This window comes from Hyla sarda, chromosome 2 (assembly GCF_029499605.1).
Source record: "Hyla sarda isolate aHylSar1 chromosome 2, aHylSar1.hap1, whole genome shotgun sequence".
Taxonomy (NCBI): Eukaryota; Metazoa; Chordata; class Amphibia; order Anura; family Hylidae; genus Hyla; species Hyla sarda.
In genome coordinates this window covers 261,278,020-261,297,608 of record NC_079190.1, presented here as the reverse complement: position 1 = coordinate 261,297,608, position 19,589 = coordinate 261,278,020, and the positions used below count along the sequence as shown (strand labels likewise).

The following is a 19,589-nucleotide window of genomic DNA, read 5'->3' as shown; positions in this document are numbered from 1 at the left end:
TTTTTTTTATGAAGAAATTTTGTAGCATGCATTTTATTTTTTTCTAATTCTTTCAGGGACCAACAAAGTCAAGCTGTTCAATTCCCTACAGCCTTTAAATTGAGTGAAACTGCACTTTATTATATTGCTTTGCTGTTGTCTCCCCTGATCAGACAAATCAAATCTAATTGAATCTTAAATATCAGTTTTCTATGTAATACAGTCTTGTCATTATGAGATCCCCAAGCTGAAGGAGGAAGAAACAAGATTTCATTGGTAATCTCAATTGCCAACTTATGTTAATGCACTTTGTCTCACATGTTTCAAATATGATTTTCAATCTAGCTAAAGCTACACAAGATGAAAGGTCAGATTGACTATGAATTTATTTATGAATTTATGTTAGTTAGTAGGTATATGCATACTAGTATGCATCTACACAGACTGTACAAATGATAACATTCTTTTCCAATCCCCTTTAAGCCTTAGGTGAATATGATCACAACTAGTGATTTTCAAAAGGTCACATCGGCTGGTTTGGCAAAATCTTTGGTTCTGTTGTACATTAATTAAAGGATAAAGGAATTTAATGTGAGGGTAGAAAGTTCAAATAAAAAAATTGGTGTGGAAATACGAGGGGAGGGGGGGGGGGGCATGTTAGGATAGGGACTTGTCAGTTGTTGGGAGAGGTCATTCAAAGGGAAGAGGGGGGGGGGATAGGGGTCCTGCGTACATGTTAAAATGGAAAAAAAAATTCCCTCTCCGTCTTACTTCCTCCTCTTTTCCATTAGGAAGAATAAATAATTGCAAAGGAAAGTAGGATGTGTACGAGCATATGGGTATGGAATGAAAGGGGTTTGGGGATAAATATAAAAGACTAGCGATAGGAGATATTCAAAAAAAGCATTTACCGGGTATAATTTGTTTACTGAAAACACATTTAATTAAAGAAACTGCATAGAGAATTAATAAAGAATTATTTTTCACACAATGATCACTCCTTTTTTACGTCATGTTCTAGAGGGGTCACAGTTATGATTCACGATAAAGTTAAATGGGAGTTATACCATAAATTAATTGACTCAGAGGGAAGATTTATAATATTGTATAGGAAATTGGAGAAATTAATATGCACTTTGCCTTTTGTATACATGTCTCCGCCATACACATCCGATGTTCTTAAAACTGTAATTAGGTTTTGGCAAGGGAAGAGTGAATATCCATTATTTATTCAAGGTGATATAAACTGTGTGATGAATGAAGAGGTAGATAGATTAAGATTGGGAAAGGTAAGAAAGTATTATGGACAAACCTCCCTGAAGAAGTTCTGCAATGAAGTAGGATTAATAGACATATGGAGAGCCCGTAACCCAGGGAAGAATATATATTCATGTTGGAATTAAACCAGTAAAATGATTAGTGTTTGAGTGATAAATTAGGGAGTGCAAAGATTAGGAAGATTAACTATTGCACGCGTTGTATTTTTTATCACTCTCCGTTAAAGGGGTACTCCGCCCCTGGCATCTTATCCCCTATCCAAAGGATAGGGGATAAGATGTCAGATCGCCGGGGTCCCGCTGCTGGGGACCCCGGGAATCGCCGCTGCGGCACCCCGCTATCATTACTGCACAGAGCGAGTTCGCTCTGTGCGCAATGACGGGCGATACAGGGGCTGGAGCAGCGTGACGTCATGGCTCCGCCCTTCATGACATCACGGCCCGTCCCCTTAATGCAAGTCTATGGCAGGGGGCGTGACGACCGTCGCGCCCCCTCCCATAGACTTGTATTGACGGGGGCGGGCCGTGATGTCACGAGGGGCGGAGCCGTGATGTAACGATGCTCCGGCCCCTGTATTGCCCGTCATTGCGAGCAGAGCGATCTCGCTCTGTGCAGTAATGATAGCGGGGTGCCGCAGTGGCGATCCCCGGCGATCTGACATCTTATCCCCTATCCTTTGGATAGGGGATAAGATGTCTAGGGGCGGAGTACCCCTTTAAGTGTTCAAATTGATACAGGAATGGGAAACTTAACGCATATTCGTTTGAATTTTTGGATAACGAGGCAATAAAACAGCAGTTAATCGAATTCTTTGATATGAATTGGGGCACAGCCTCAGACCAAATTGTGTGGGAAACAGGAAAAGCATTTTTATGGGGGGAACTAATACATGCAATTGAAAAAAAGAGTTCAACAAGAAGGAAAAAAAACTTAATGGACTTAGTAAAAGAAGCAGAGGAAAAATGTATAATAGACGGATCAGAGGACAATAAAAAGGATTGGGAAGGTAAACAAGAAAAAATAGAAAGTTATTTAAATGAGAAAAGTAGGAGAAAGGCTAGTTTTCAAGGTCAACAGAGATTTATGGAAATGGGGAAACCTAATAAAAAATGAATGGCTCTATTTAGCAATCAACAAGGGAAAAGAGGTATTCATGCAGGTACATCTTCATAGTTAATGGTGATGAACAACCATGGCAGTATGGGGCACAGATGGAAACTAAGAGAACCTCGGTAATTTTGAAAAGGATGATGAACTGCTTGCCTTATTGCTTGAGCGCTGACAGTGGTTTTGTGGGCATAAAGCTGAGATGATTATAGTACCAAAATTGGGGAATTTTCTCTATTTTCTGAGACTTCTGAGAGGAAAGAAAAATTAGCTTTCTATTAAGAAAAGCTATGCAGCCAGAATGCCATGGCTTTTGAACAGCAGACACCAACACCTACAAGTAGCAGCAGCAACCACAGCAGCCAATTAACTTTTTTTCTATTCTTTATTTTCATTTATGCAAATTCTTGTTGGATTACCGGATGACAAAATGTAGCTCAGCTCACCACCCTCAATGGACACCAGTAGAATAGTGGGGAGCATGGATCACACAGCGGGCCGTATCCTGTACAAATAGAGGAGAAAAAAGAGTTGATGGATTCCAGCTCTCCCAGGTGATGGTTTAAAACTTCACATTTATTAGGTGTACATTAAAATGGACAAAACAAAAAAGAAATGAAACGCCAATGCGTTTCAAGCTAAAACATAGCTCTTAATCATGGCGATGTGTACTTGGCAAATGCCTGTTTATATAGTGAAACACAGATCATCAGCATCACCTCAAGAACTAGGTTTAATCATATCCAAGCTGTGCCTGCAGCAGCAGATACCCTGAGCCTAAAACACATGGTTCTGTCTCAGCAGATTAGACCATTAACCCTTTCAGGACCGAGCAATTTTGATATTTTTTTTTTTGCTCCTCGCCATCTAAAAGACATACCTTTTTATTTTTGCATCAAAAGGCTCATATGAGGGCTTGTTTTTTGCTTCACCAATTGTTCATTGTAATGACATCACTCATTTTACCTCCAAATATAAACAAAAAAAAATTATTGGTAGGGCAAAACTGAAAAAAACAGCAACACCATTTTGCATCTTTTGGGGGCTTCCGTTTCTACCCAGTGCACCTTTCGGTAACAATAACACATTATCTTTATTCTGTAGGGCCGTACGATTAAAATTAAACCTAATTTATATAGTTTATTTTACTACTTTAAAAAAATTAGAACTTTTTGTACCAAAATTAGTATGCTTAACCTGTCTTAAGGACCCAGGGCATACCTGTAAACCCATGGGAATTCTGGTCCCCGCCGATCGCCGGGTAGGGACCAGACCGGGATGGCTCCTGAAATCATTCAGCAGGCACTCCGTGCAAACCCAGTGTCAGCAATCTGAATTGATTGGTGATCTGCAGCGATTCCGGGTCCTACAGGTCTCCGGTGACCCGGAAAATAAGGAAGATCGGGGCTGTCTAAGACACCTCCAATCCCCTTGAAGGGATAGGAGCGACCCACCAATAGCAGATCGAGGAAGGGGGGGTTTAAAGTCTGGTTCCCCCACTCTTCCCATCCACGGTAGTCCGGGCAGAGCGGGGGAACGGTGTTGGGACTGGCACCGGAGGTCACTTGCCGGCGGCGGGCGGCAATCAGGTGCGGCTCCCTGGTGCGGTGATCCTGCTGACTACGGAAGCCGGTGAGTTGTTGCCTAGCAACATCTGGAGGGCTGCAGTTTGGAGACCACTATACAGTGGTCTCTAACCTGTAGCCCTCCAGATGTTGCAAAACTACAACTACACTACAGCTGTTTGCTGTTTTGGCATGCTGGGATTTGTAGTTTTGCAATATTTGGAGGGCTAACATTTGGATATCACTGTGCAGTTGTCTCTAAACTGTGGCCCTCTAGATCTTGCAAAAATACAACTCCCAGCATGCCCACACAGCAGTTCATCCACAACATCTGGAGGGCTACAGTTTGGAGATCACTGTGCGGTGGTTTTTAAACTGTGGCCCTCTAAATCTTTTCCGTCGCAGCGCAGACTCCTAGTGGGAAACTCACCGTAAACCTCCACCAGTGTGAATGTACCCTAAAAACATTACACTACACTACACTAACAAAATAAAGGGTAAAGCACTACATATACACACACGTACACCCCCCCCAATAAAAATGAAAAACATCTCATAAGGCAGTGTTTCCAAAACGGAGCCTCCAGTTGTTGCAAAACAACAACTCCCAGCATTTCCAGACAGCCACTAACTGTCCAGGCATGCTGGGAGTATAGCAACAGCTGGAGTCACCCTGTTTGGGAATTACTGCTGTAGAATATTTTTGGTATCAGAGGCAATTGTAATGCTTGCATCTGAGTCCACCCCTATACAAATCCCTAATTTAGGCCTCAAATGTGCATGGTGCGCTCTCACTTCAGAGCCCTGTCATATTTCAAGGAAACAGTTTAGGGCCACATATGGGGTATTTTTGTACTCAGGAGAAATTGTGTTACAAATTTTGGGGTGCTTTTTCTCCTTTTACCCCTTATAAAAAGGAAAAGTTGGGGTCTACACCTGCCTGTTAGTGGAAAAAAAATTAAAAAAAATTTAACTAACATGCCGGTGTTGCCCCTTACTTTTCATTTTCATAAGAGGTAAAAGGGAAAAAAAAGACCCCCAAAATAGGGTCACATGTGGGGGGGGGGGAGTCCACTGTTCTGTCAACATGGGGGCTTTGTAAAGGCACATGGCCCCTGACTTTCATTCCAAACAAATTCACTCTCCAAAAGCTCAATATCGCTCCTTCTCTTCTGAGCATTGTAGTGCGCCCACAGAGCGCTTTACATCCACATATGGGGTATTTCCATACTCAGAAGAAATGGGGTTACACATTTTGGGAGGCTTTTTCTCCTATTACCCCTTGTAAAAATGTAAATTTGGGAAAAAAAACATAATTTTAGTGATTTTTTTTTTTTTCATTTACACATCCAACTTTAGCGAATAGGCGTCAAACACCTGTGGGATGTTAAGGATCACTGGTCCTCTTGTTACGTTCCTTGAGGGGTGTAGTTTCCAAAATAGTATGCCATGAGTTTTTTTTGCTGTTATGGAACCATAAGGGCTACTTAAATGCGACATGCCCTTTAAAAACCATTTCAGCAAAATTCACTCTCCAAAATCCCATTGTCGCTCCTTCAATTCTGAGCCCTCTAGTGCACCCACATAGCACTTTACATCCACATATGAGGTATTTCGTTACTCGAGAGAAAATTGGCTTAAAAATTTGGGGGGGCTTTTTCTCCTATTACCCCTTGTCTAAAAAATGAAGATTTTGAATATTCTCCTACACTTTGCTTCTATTCCTGTGAAACACCTAAAGGGTTAACAAACTTTCTGAATGTCATTTTGAATACGTTGAGGGGTGCAGTTTTTATGGTCATTTATGGGGTATTTCTAATATGAGGTCCCTTCAAATCCACTTCAAAACTGAACTGGTCCCTAAAAAATTCTGATTTTGAAAATTTTGTGAAAAATTAGAAAATTGCTGCTGAACTTTGAAGCCCTCTGATGTCTTCCAAAAGTAAAAACGTGTCAACTTTATGATACCAACATAAAGTAGACATATTGTATATGTGAAGCAATATAAAATTTATTTGCAATGTCTATTTTCCTTACAAGTAGAAAGCTTCAAAGTTAGAAAAATGCTAAATTTTTTATGAAATTTTGGAATTTTTCACCCAGAAAGGATGTAAGTATCCTTGAAAGTTTACCACTAACATGAAGTAGAAAAGCATCCCAGAGTTATTCATGCTTAAAGTGACAGTGGTCAGATGTGCAAAAAATGCTCTGGTGCTCTGGTTTGAATGACCCCTTTAACTTTTTTACTTTTCCACATACATGGATGTTTGAGGGCTCATTTTATGCTCCATAATCTGTTGTTTTCATTAGGACACCAGAAGTGACTTCCTCACCAGAAGTGACTGCTCCTGAGGAAGTCACTTCTGGTGACGGAATGCGTGAGGACCCGTTGTTTTGGGGGGGAACACCTGCTCCTGTACCCCACATGATGTATTGATAACCTTTCTCCCTTCCTTTGACTTGATTCTGGTTGGAATTTTAGCTTATACTGTGATTGTGTATATTTTGGGACATTTATCAAAACTTATCCAGAGGAAAAGTTGCTTCTTTCATTTTTAACAAGGCCACTGCAAAATGAAAGAATTGATCTGATTGGTTGCTATGGGCAACTTGGCAACTTTTCCTTTGCACAGGTTTTGATAAATCTCCCCCATTGTGTTTACCTAGGATTGTGCAATTGTTACTATGGTCTACTATGGTGCAGGAATTGTTTACTATAGAAGCCCTATTAGCACTATTATTCTTTGACCATTGGGCATTATTTTTACAGGGGTACATAGTAGCAAGGGAGTGTTGTTATATATTATCAGGAATTGCAGGTGTCCCTTGGGGGGACTCTCCTCCGTGGCTCTGGGAGACCTTATATCATCTGGCTCCCATGTTTTAAATGTTTTTAAATATATTACATACATTGTTTTTCATGTGATATGAATAAAGTACTTTTTCTATTTCATCCATTGGTGTGCGCCTTCATATGCTTTTTCTCTTTCTTTGTAATTTTTCTACTTAGGACACTGTGGCTGCTGACCTTCGCTCCAACAGCGATTCTACGTGCCTGCTGAGGTGTTGTGCCCTGTTCACAACTCTATCTAGTAAGCCTCCAATCTCATATGTGCACCTTAGCTCAATTTTAAACCACCTGCACTCGGAGCGTACCTTTGTTTTTTCTTTATCTATCTAATAGGGGCCGTAAAGTTAGTGTAATTCATAATATAGTGTCTGTACCTGTGTGTGATGGTGGTCTCGCAATTTTTATGTGATAATTTTAAACAGCATACAAAATTACTAATTTCTCAGGATTTCCCAGGTTGCAATGCGGCCGAGACCTGACTCACTAGTCAGGTGATCAGTGGAAGCCAGTCCTGCTCCAATTTTGCAACAGCTGTAGGCCCCCTGGTTAGAAAACACTGTCTTTCAATAGGTGTGGTGGCTGATGTGTGGGAGGAAGGAAAGTGATCTCAAACTTTCAAGCATGTAACTGTGAGAGGTGTAGTTTAAAGAACAAAATCCAACAGGAAATACCCAGTTCTGGCAGGTAAGTACTAAAATCATCATATGGTGGATAACCCTTTTAAATCCCCTATACCTGGTACCACTATCTAGATATTCTGTTGCTGCTGTTGACTGGCTAGTAGTACCACCACCTCTGGAGATATCTTGCTACTACTACCACCACCAGTCCACCACCCCTGCTGCTAATACTGCTAGGCCTACACAACCACAGATCAACCAGATTATCTGAAAAAGGAATATTTTTTGGACCCTTTTTATTTTAAAATGCATAAAAAAAAATCTATTACTATAAAGTGTTTTTAAACAAGCTGTTTAAAGATGCCATCCAGGGTCGTTTGAAGGAATTTGGGGGCCCCAAGCAAAATAGACATGGAGGCCCCCCTACCCCCTCCCCACCTTATGCACTCAAAAAAGATTATATACAGGACCATATAGAGGTATATACCAGCTGTACACAGGATATATACCCCATATAAGTGATTACAGCTACATGAAGGAACTCACAGGTCACGTCTTTTATGATCAGCGTCGTCCTCTTTCCTTTTCTTCCCCATCCGACTCAGACTGCCATGATGTCTTCTTCCAGCCAAAACTTCATCTCTCTTCATCTGCAGAACAAACATCTTAGACTCTGCATTTTTCCAGTGCTCTCCTTAACACTACACAATCTCCTCATCTATAGGCCTGTAATAATGCCCCCCTTGGTGTCCCACGCAGTAACAGAGCATGGTGCCCAACAGTCCCCAACCATGGTGCCTCCAGCTGTTGTAAAATTATAGCGCCCAGACGACCTCTGGCTTTCCGGGCATGCTGGGAGTCATAGTTTTGCACCCCTGGTTGGGAAACTGATGTAGGTAGTTAGGTAGCCAGGTACATAGGTAGTAGGGTTGCACGATATGGGGAAACTGTGCGATTGCGATTATGGACCTAAATATTGCAATTTCAATATTATAAACAAATAGTGAAATCCTCCCATTTCATATCCAATCTCCCCCCATTTTACATCTATTTCCCCATTTTATATCCACCGCCCATTTCACATCTTCCCCATTTCATTTCTATCCCCCCATGTCACATTCTCCCCTTCCCATTCCTACCCCCTGTCTCATCATCCCCCATATGACATTCTCCCCCATGTGACATTCTCCCCCCATGTTAACACCCCCGTCCCAGTAGACAGGTAGAACCCCCAAATTACATCCCCAGTAGGCAGGTAGTACCCCCAGATTGACCCCCTTCCCCCAGTAGGCAGATAGTACCCCCAGATTAACCCCCAGTAGGCAGGTAGTACCCCCAGTTTACCCCTCCCCCCAGTAGACAGGTAGTAGCCCCATATTAGACCCCACCCCCCTGGTAGGCAGGTAGTACCCCCAGATTAACCCCCTCCCCCCAGTAGACATGAAGCACCCCCAGATTAACACCCTTCCCCCAGTAGGCAGGTAGTACCTCCAGATAAACCCCCTCTCCCCAGTAGGCAAGTATTACCCCAGATTAACCCCCTCCCCACAGTAGGCAGGTAGTACCCACAGATAAACCCCCTCCCTCCAATAGGCAAGTATTACCCCCAGATTAACCCCCTCCCCCAGTAAGCGTGTAGTATCCCCAGATTAACCCCCTCCCCCCAGTATGCAGGTAGTACCCCAAGATTAACCCCCCATGTGCAGGTAGTACCCCCAGATCAACCCCCCCAGTAGGAAGGTAGTACCCCTAGATTACCCCCCCCCAGTAGGCAGGTAGTACCCCCAGTACCCCAGGAGGGGGTTAATCTTGGGGTACCACCTTCCTACTGGGGGGATTGATCAGGGGGCCAGATTACCCCCCAGTAGGAAGGTAGTACCCCCAGATTAACCCCCTCCCCCAGACCCAGTAGGCAGGTAGTAGTACCCCTAGGTTGTCATTAGACCCCCGGGGGCCCCGGCTGCCCCGGCTGGTACCTGCTCTGCTGCTGCAGTTGCCGGGAGGAATTCAGGGGCTGAATCAGGGAAGAACCTTGCTTGCGCTTTTGCTACATGCACCGCGCACGTCACGCTCTAGGGCCAGCGTCAGGACGTAGTAACGCCGGCCCTTGAATTCTGGAAGCGTGACATGAGTGTCACCGCGAAGCTGTACGGCACTGGGGGCAGGGACATCATCCTGAGTTCAATTCCTGGCAACTACAGGCTGTAATCTACAGGGTGGGCCATTGATATGGATACACCTTAATAAAATGGGAATGGTTGGTGATATTAACTTCCTGTTTGTGGAACATTAGTATATGTGAGGGGGGAAACTTTTCAAGATGGGTGGTGACCATGGCGTCCATTGTTTTTTTCAATATGAAGAGGGCTCTGCTCGGGGCCCCGGGCCAGCTCAGGGCCCCAAGCAACTGCTTGGTTTGCCTATACTGTAGTGATGGGCCTGACCATTTTACCTTTAGTCATACATGTGGCCCTTAAATTAGACTCAGACTAAGGAATTTCTGAGCGTAATTCTGCTTAGAAATTACACGTACAGCATTGCTGTCAATGGGATTCCGCTACACTGTGCACACGATAAAATTTCAACAGTTGAGCTTCCACAGATAAAAATTTCTGCGACAAACAATTTCCTAGCTTATTTTTTGGCAGAATACAGCACAGAATACAAAGAATCTGTGAGGACTTGCAATGTCTATGTGCTGCTAGTGCCAACTAATTCAGTTAGTGCTGGCCGCCATCGGAATCTCTGTCTGGTGTGTTTCCGGATGGAGATTCTGCAAAAGAAACAACCTGTGTATGGTGTGAAAAAGTATAATAAAGCAGCTTACTTATATATTGTTATTATCCATACTGCACAGATCTCTCCATATCAGCTGAGTTGTCTTTCTCTTGTAGCTTTGATATCCCATGACTCTCTGAATGCAGTCTATTCCTCCTACCTTCCTGTCTGCTCAGGGACCATTGATCTGAAAAGGGGAGGTTTTGCAGTGATTTGTTTTATTTTTGCTGTTTTAAATGCTTTGATCTTATCTGGGGAAATCATTTACCTTTGTCTACCATGGTTTATTTGTTTATTTGTTATTTTTACCATGGTGCCTGTATCACTTACTCATAAAAGTTTTTTATTCCTATGTTTTAAAACGAATAAAGCTTAATATATTTTGTGTAATTTTGTTGTTGATGCTCTTTTCTGTGGGGTTCATGTTTTTTTTTTTTTGCAGTCATCCTGCCTACTACTTGCAAGGTATTCTGGGCTACCCTATCTATCTTACATATAATAAATAATGAATAAATAATGTGACTTTCACTTTTGTTATACAGGTCTAATATATCACATGAAAATTTAAGGGGCATAATAAACTTTATTGACATACTTATAAGTATAGAATGTAAATTAGAGATTACTTTTATTTCTGTTTATTCAAGTTTTAATCATAAGGATTTACGACCAGCCAAACCCTTCAGATTATGTTAAAAATCTAAGATTATATCAAACTATATTGTCTACTTACGGTGCAAATTAAACATGGATAATAAACAAAACAATACAATACGGAACATTTGTGTGTTAATAGGCAGCATTTGTTTTGGCAATTAAATAACATTTTTTAGAAAGTGTACCAATTCTAACTACGTACATTAGAAACGGTATGGAGAAACCAACCACATATTTTAGAAGTGTTTCTGCCATAGCAATTTACATCACTAAGGACAGTTATGGTTCCATTAACACACAATTACAATCTTTCAGTTTAGACATAAAATCATTGGAGATCCACTGAGTCTGTACCTGCATAATGTATTTAACAGAAATTAACCTGGTTACATCCTCACTCTGTTGAAAATGAGAAAGTCCAACTCAGTAAAATCAATCTCCTTACAGCCAAATTACTGCTGGTCTGGATTTGAATTTCATACAATTGGTTAGCCCCTCTGATAATGTCTTTAAAGGCGAGGCCTTGATGGGGTAGCATGGGGAATTTGGCATCCTGCGCTTTCATGGACTGAGACGATCATGTCATTTAGCATATTCACCTCGACCACATGCTCTTTATGATTCGAACCAGACTATTGATGAGAAGACTCTGCCGGCATTGTAGTGAAAAACAGCTGCTAGTGTTTCACTTTTGCAGTATAAAGTATTTATCTGTTAAATGTCCCAAAAATTTAGAAAATATATAAAATAAGAAATATAGTTAAAAAGTACCTGTCACAGATTAAACTGTTCTAAACTAACTCAGACTATGTTCCCTAACAATTCCAAACACCCCTTCAGACCTTTAAAAAGCTCTGTATCATACCTTTATTCTTGCTCACATAGTGCAATTTCCCAGCAGGAGAAAGTGGGTGTTTCCCAGCAGGCATGACATCACTGAAGCCTGCTGGGGGACCACTTCCGCCCTCACATGGTTGCAGCACTGTGATGAATAGAAGACCTTAGGCTCTGTGCATGTTTCAGTCTGTGTTGCTATCAGTGAGGCTCTCCTGCAGGTTTCAGTCTGTGCAGCTTTCTGTAATAATCTGTAGAGCTTTCATTTTCTGGGCAGCTGTCAATCAAGCTCAGTGCAGAGAAGCACTTTCATGATCAACTGCAGGGACAGGGAGAGTGAGCCGTAAACTGACCCTAAAAGTACTCTCCCTGCCTACTTGCCTATCCATCCTGAGCTATGGATCAACAACTTGGAGCCGGTCCCTCCCTGCGTTACAGTGCAGTGGCGAAAAAACAAATAGAATACATCGGTCACAGGCCAGAAACAGAAAAACTACCAGACAACCAGACACCAGACAACCAGATACCAGACAGGATACAAATACTAACAGGGCAGAATAAAGTTTATAAACAAACAGTTCATAAACCAGATATCAGATAAACACCAGACATGATAACAAGACTAGGCATGGAACAGGAATACAGCAGAATCCAGGAAATGCAGGGGATGGACGGAAGAACTGAGAGCTAAAACACAAAACTGATCAGGTAACAAAGGACACTCCACTCCACAAAAGGAGCAGCCATTATAATAAAGCCAAATAGATTACTTGCCAGTGGGCACACTCCACCATGTGATGAGGATGTTGACCCAGTAGGAAACAGAAATATAATACATGAAACTTCATAAACATGGATACAAGAAAACCAAACTCTAAAACATCGAGGAACTCAGGTCAGGATACTAGACAGGATATGACTCAAGATACAAAGCAGGATATATTTCAAAACCAAACTCCACTAAGAGGAGAAACGCAGAAATTTTATCTTAAATAGTTTACTGGCCTGGCAGGAGACCAAACTCAGGAAGTGCTTGTAATGTCTGTTTATTTGTTTTTGCATTTTTCCATTTTAGACCCTGTTCAGACCTTGTTTTTCATGCATTATCTGTTTCTGTGCTTTAATTTCCACGTGTGGAAGAGTTAAGCCTTTCACCCATTTGAAGATTGGGAATGGTTAATGCACAGAACCAATGAGATCTCGGGTGTGTCTATTTTAACTCCAGCTCAGTCTGCATTCTTTGCTGGTTATTTAGTGCAATACACTTTGTTTGTATGTGCAATAATGCTACTATGAGGTCTGTTTGTGCAATAATGCTACTATGATGTCTGTGCAATATACTTTCAAGTCTGCTTGAGCATGCACCTTGTCTTATTTATCTTGTATCATTATCTGAGTTTTAGCCATGGTAAAATAGTCTTGTTTATTGTAGTTTTTAGTCTGTTATATTTTTCAGTTTTAGGATGTATATATGTTCTGCTTTGTCTGTGTTCACACTGTGAGAATCCTGTTCTACTGCTTTTCTTTGTGCTCGGTGCTTGATTGTAAAGTCTGTCTTTAAAGGGGTACTCCTAGAAATCTTATCCCCTATCCAAAGGATAGGGGATAAGATGTCTGATCACAGGGTTCCCGCCGCTGAGGACCCCCACGATCTCGGCTGCGGCACCCCAGACATCTGGTGCACAAAGTGAACTTTGCTCCATGTTCGATGACTGGCAATGCGGGCCGGAGGTTTGTGACACCATGGTCACTCCTGCTCATGATGTCACGGCCACACACCCTCAATGCAAGTCCATGGGAGGGTTTGGGATGTCCGTCACTTCGCCTCCCACAGACTTTCATTGAAGGGGTACTCCACTGGAAAACATTTTCTTTTAAATCAACTAGTGCCAGAAGGTTAAATTTATTTGTAAATTACTTCTATTAAAAAATATTCCAATCCTTTCAGTACTTATCAGCTGTTGTATAATACACAAGAAGTTATTTGCTTTTTGAATTTTCTTTCTGCCTGGCCACAAATGCTTTCTGCATACACCTCTGTCCATGTCAGGAATTGTCCAGAGCAGGAGCAAATCCCCATTGCAAACCTCTTTTGCTCTGGATTGGGATTTTTTTTTATAGAATTAATTTGCAAATCTGTTTAACTTTCTGCCACCAGTTGATTTAAAAGAAAATGTTTTCCAGTGGAGTAACTCTTTAAGGGGGCGTGGCCTTGACATCCCGAGTGGGGCGTGACTGTGACATCATGAGCCTCCAGCGTTGCCCCCAATGCTCTAAACAAATGCTGGGTGCAGCAGGGAGATAACGGGAGTCCCCAGCGTTGGGACCACCGCGATCAGACATCTTATCCCCCATCCTCTGGATAGGGGAGAAGATGTCTAGGGGCGGAGTACTCCTTTAAGTCAATAATGACTCACAGTGTGCTCCATTTTTTTGTGGTTCCCAGTTTTTTAATGGTTACGTGCCTACTTCCTGGTCATTTAGCAATGTCTATGTCTTGTTGAAACAACTGTAAAATGTGAATTCGCTGGCAAACCATTGTAACAACATATAGATCTCAGTAAACTTGACTAAAGCTGGCCAGACACCTTCAATAGTTGTTAACAGTTATCTTTCCTGGGATGTACACACCAAGAAATGTATGACTGCCAGTTTAAATAATACTATGGACCGTTATAATGCACTCTGATATCTGTAGGATGTCTTCTGGGATAGTAGAGGTGGCTGATTCCTTTGCGCTTCTCTTTCCTTCCCTTTTCGCCTTGTTTTTCTTTTTTGTGTTGTTTGTTTAGATCAAGTAACGTCTGCTTCTACTTTGTCACTCCTTTCTTTTCTTCTTTTTCTCTTTTTATGTTTGCTTTTCTTTGTGTTGCTAAAATGCCGTTTTCCTTGTCTGCTTGGAGCTACCGCTCCCTGCTCCTATTTTTCGATTTGGCCTATATGTATCACATGTAATGTCTGTTTCTGTGTTTTTGCATTTTTCTGCTTTAGGTCCTGTTCAGACATTGTTTTTGTGTCTGAACAGTTTCTGTGCTAATTCTCCCTGGTTTAGGAGAGTTAACCCTACTGCACTGGGAGGATATTTAAGGCTTCTTCAGGTGCTGCTTTTGGCTGGTAATAAGATCTGTATTCTGACCATGCCTGGTTTATTGTGTTCACTTTGTCTGTTTGTGCACATATCCTGATTTTTAACCATGGTTACCTGTCCTGTTTGATATATAGATTTTATCCTACTTTATTTTAGTATATTGCCGGGTTTTAGCATTTGTGTATGTTCGTTCTGCATTTACCTTGATATATCTAAGTCCATGTTCACACTGTGCGTTATGTCAGTCCTGTTTTGAGCTTTTGATCCTGCTACTTCTTGGATAGAATTCCTGAGCCATGTGCTAATCCATCTATCTAGGAGTGAGTTAGTCTTGTGCCTGTACTCGTGTTTGCTTGTATTTAGTATTTCTGTTTCCTCCTAGGCCAGTATCCTGATCACTCGGTGGAGAGTGCCCACTGGCTAGGAGTCTGTTTGGCTTTGATATTGATGTCCCTCCATGTTTGGAGTGGGGTGTCTAGTTTGTTCTTTGTCCAGTGTGAACAGTGCTTTTTGTTTCCTGACAAGTTTTATGTTAGCATGCTATATCCTGCCTAGTTTGTATTTATATATCTGTTAGTTGGTATTGTGTTCCGTCCTGACCTGTTCCCCGACTATGTACAGTTCCGATTGTTTTGTTGACTTTGATGCCAATGCACTTTAGTGCAAGGAAGGGACCGGCTCCAAGTTGTTATTCACCGCTAGGGTGCCTAGGCAAGTAGGCAGGGAGAGATGTCTTAGAGACAGCTTAGGGCTCACTTCTCCCTGACCCCCCGTTCATGACATCACCCCTTGTTTCTGGGGTCTGCTTCTGCCCTTTTGTTCATAAAAGGACTCTTTTTCATGGTACTTGTTTTCACTGCATGCATAACTGCTATTGCAATTCTTTATGTACAATTCCCCTATCATGCTTTTTATTTCTGCTTTTCAAATTGTGGTGCCCTGTGGTGCGGTTTCTTTCTGTTACTGATTTACATTTTCTATTGTTTTCATTCATTTTATATTTTGTGAATTTAATAAAAAGGAACAATTACCAGTAAGCCGAAACCAGTGTTACAAAAAAAAAAGGGCTCAGGCAGACTTGCGCCATTTTGTGCGCCTTGAATAAGAAAAAAATAAAAGGTTTCAATGCAGTGATAAATCTACCACTACATATTAGAAAATTGAAAACCTGTTTACAGTCAGAACTTCATTCAAGCATTATGTAGCACATAGTATAAAAAAACTGACTAAAATTAATAATTCAATAAGATTTTTGTACTCAAAAGACCTTCTTAAATATAAATGTAAATATTTGCAAAGTTCACACAAATCCCATTTACACCCCAATTAAAAAAATAACAACAATAAAATAGTTAGAAAGTAAAGTTTGATCTTAAGCAACCTGTACGCTCGACCGCAGGGCCGGCGGCATGTGACATCACGCCACCCCCCGTGTGACTATAGCTATCACGCCCCCTCCCGTAGGCTTGCATTGAGGGGCGGAGTGTGACATCACACGGGGGCGGAGGCGTGACGTCACACGCCGACGGCCCTGCGGTCGAGTGTAATCAGACCCGGAGCGAACACGCTCCGGGGACTGATTACAAACGGGGTGCCGCATGCATGATCACGGGCATCCCCAGTTGCGGGACTCCCACAATCAGGCATCTTATCCCATATCCTTTGGATAGGGGATAAGATGTGTAAGCACCGGAGTACCCCTTTAAGCTACCTGTACAGAGGAAAAGTTGACCAATTGTCCATTATGTAACACATAGTATTAAAAAAAATAAAAGTAACTGACTAAAATAAAATATTCCAAAAGCCTTTTGTACACAAAAGACCTTCTAAAATATAAATGTAAATATATGCAAAGCTCACACAAATCCCGTTTACACCCCAATTAAAAAAACAACAACAATAAAATAGTTAGAAAGTAAAGTTTGATCTTAAGTACCTGTACAGAGGAAAAGTTGACCAATTGTCCATAGCAAACAATCAGATTGGGGAGATTTAGCAAAACATGTGCAGAGAAAAAGCCGACCAGTTGCCCATAGCAACTAACCAGATTGCTTCTTTTATTTTATAGAAGCCTTTTAAAAAAATGAAAGAAGTAATCTGATTGGTTGCTATGGCCAACTGGTCAACTTTTCCTCTGCCCAAATTTTAATATGTCTTTCCTTTCTATCTTAAACACCACCAAAGTGGATGTACCCTTAATCTCTATGGCCCAGATTTATCAAAGAATGTCTACAGTAGAGCTATTTTCCTATGTTTATTTGGGTGGTGGGTTTGACAAGTGTGCATCTTATTTATCAAGAAGGTGCAGCAGGATGATGAATTTTGCACAGCTCTGCTGTGGTGGGAAGACTATACCACATGCACTTTTTCTAGATACTTGTGAGGGAGGGAAGTAGACACTTTCCCGGGTCCTGAATTTATAAGGTTAGCTGTTTTTACTTACTTTCACAGAGCTGTCGGGACATTTTTAGTTGCATTTTAGGCACTAAAATCAAATTTGATTGCAGTGTCTAAGGGGTTAAAGCTGGGCATCACCGTGATCGGTGATGTCTGGCATTAGAGATGGGTCCTGGTGGCAGATAGCCACCAGGACCACCCAGCTATGACCCACGCTCAGTTCCTGAGCATGTGTCATAGAAGGGGGAGTGTGACGCTGTTGTCCACAAGAGGTTAAAGGTTGAATTGCAGAAGGTAGAAGTGATTCTCATGCCTACTGGTAGGTGGTGTAGCTTTGCGCCTAAAAAAGTACCTAAAATAGCGACTTTTGACAAAAGTTGCAAATGATAAATACGTGACCACTGCAAGGTCAAAAAGAAAAAGTTCTACGGGTAGGCAAGAAGAGTGAAAATGTCTATATCAAAAGGCGCATAAAAGTCGCTAAATATGCTGCTTGTGCCTAAACTGCGCCAAAACATAGACAAAAAAAAATGCTCTAATAGCAATGATAAATCTTCCCCTATATATTTCCTGAACAAAACAACTTGAATATTGCAGTTGTCATAACCTGTTGTAAATAGCCATATCCTTCTTTAAAAATGTTAAATGTTTTCATCAATAGGTGCAAACATTATTTATACCAACTACATGAACAAGAGCTTGTTGTCTCTAATAGTTTTACACTCACTGCATCTTGCAATGGCACTGGCTCCCTGAAGTATGTATGTCACGTTCATATGCAAGGTACGTGGACCAGTGGCTTTGCTGTTTGATCGCTGTAGTGTATTGTAATATGATGACTTCAGAGGCGGCTCAAGACTTTTTGAGGCCTTAGGCGAAAATAAATCTGAGGCCCCCCAAGCGCAATAAAAAGAAGAAAAAAAAGTAAGCAGGCGATATTAAACTTAACTGTATAAATTGTATATTTTAGGGCAAACTTTAATATATATCATAACCTCGCCATTTACTTATTTTTAACGGCTGCGTACTACAGAGGAAATTTTTTTTCTTTTTGGATTTCTTTTCTGTCACGACCACAATGCTCTCTGCTGAAATCTCTGTCCATTTTAGGAAATGTCTAGAGCAGCATATGTTTGCTATGGGGAATTTCTCCTGCTTTGGACTGTTCCTGACATAGACAGAGGTGTCAGCAGAGAGCACCGTGGTCGTGACAGAAGAGAAATCCAAAAAGAAAAGAATTTCCTCTGTAGTAGACAGCCACAAATAAGTACTGGAAGGATTTAGATTTTTTAATAGAAGTAATTTACAAATCTGTTTAACTTTCTAGCATCAGTTGATTTAAAAAAAGAAAAAAAAAGTTTTTCACAGGAGTACCTGCCTTTCACTGCTCACTACATAACTCATCTCTGACTGTGCCATCATATAGTGAGCGGTGAAAGGCAGGTAAAAAAATAGCAACTGGTCCATTTATAAGCCACACACTTTTTTGCCTCCTGCTTGGGTGAGGCTGAGGCCTCTTAGATTTATTACAGAAATAGCACAGCAGCACAGAGTATTACTGGAGGGAACTGTAGTGAGTCAGACTGTCTGCTTTACTACAGTTCCTGCCAGAAATACTATGTGCTGCTGGGAAGCGTACTTCATCTTCTACCTGCCTTTCACCGCTCCCTACATGATGGTACAGTCAGAGATATAAGTTATATTTCGCATATAACTTATAAGTCAGACTGTGCCAACATGTAGGAAGCGATGAAAGGCAGGTAGAAGATAGATACAACTATACAATTCATAAGCCTGGCCAGGCTACCTTGTTTTGGGTCCATGCAGCTGTTGACCGAGAAGGCTGGCAGAGAGATCAGGGCACTTCTTCGCGAGGGCTCGGTACACCGAGGACAAACAGGGCTCTGTACACTGAGGACAAGCAGAGCTCTGTACTCCGAGGACAAGCAGGTCCCTGTACACCGAGGACAAGCAGGGTTCTGTACAGCAAGGACAAGCAGGGCCCTGTACACTGAGAAGAAGCAGGGCTCTGTAGACAGTGGACAAGCAGGGCCCCGTACACTGAGGACAAGCAGGGCTCTGTACACCGAGGAAAAGCAGGGCTCTGTACACCGAGGACAAGCAGGGCTCTGTACCCCGAGGACAAGCAGGGCTCTGTACACCGAAGACAAGCGGGGCCCTGTACACTGAGGACAAGCGGGGCCCTGTACACTGAGGACAAGCGGGGTCCTGTACACTGAGGACAAGCGGAGCTCTGTACACTGAAGACAAGCGGGGCTCTGTACACCGAGGATAAGCAGGGCAATGTACATCGAGGACAAGCTGGGCAATGTACATTGAGAACAAGCGGGGCTCTGTACACCGAGAACAAGCGGGCCCTGTACACCGAGGACAAGTAGGGTCCCGTACAACGAGGACAAGCAGGGCTCCGTACA

At 42.0% G+C, this 19,589-nt stretch overlaps 1 long non-coding RNA gene across 1 annotated transcript in view; it reads left to right on the top strand.

The window, feature by feature from the left end:
* The first annotated feature begins 2,742 nt into the window (after positions 1-2,742).
* Positions 2,743-19,589, top strand: part of LOC130356044 (uncharacterized) — a 43,094-nt gene continuing 26,247 nt past the window's right edge. The window contains exons 1-2 of the long non-coding RNA XR_008888752.1: positions 2,743-2,918; positions 6,940-7,021. This is a non-coding gene — a long non-coding RNA (uncharacterized LOC130356044). The remainder of the gene's footprint in view (positions 2,919-6,939; positions 7,022-19,589) is intronic.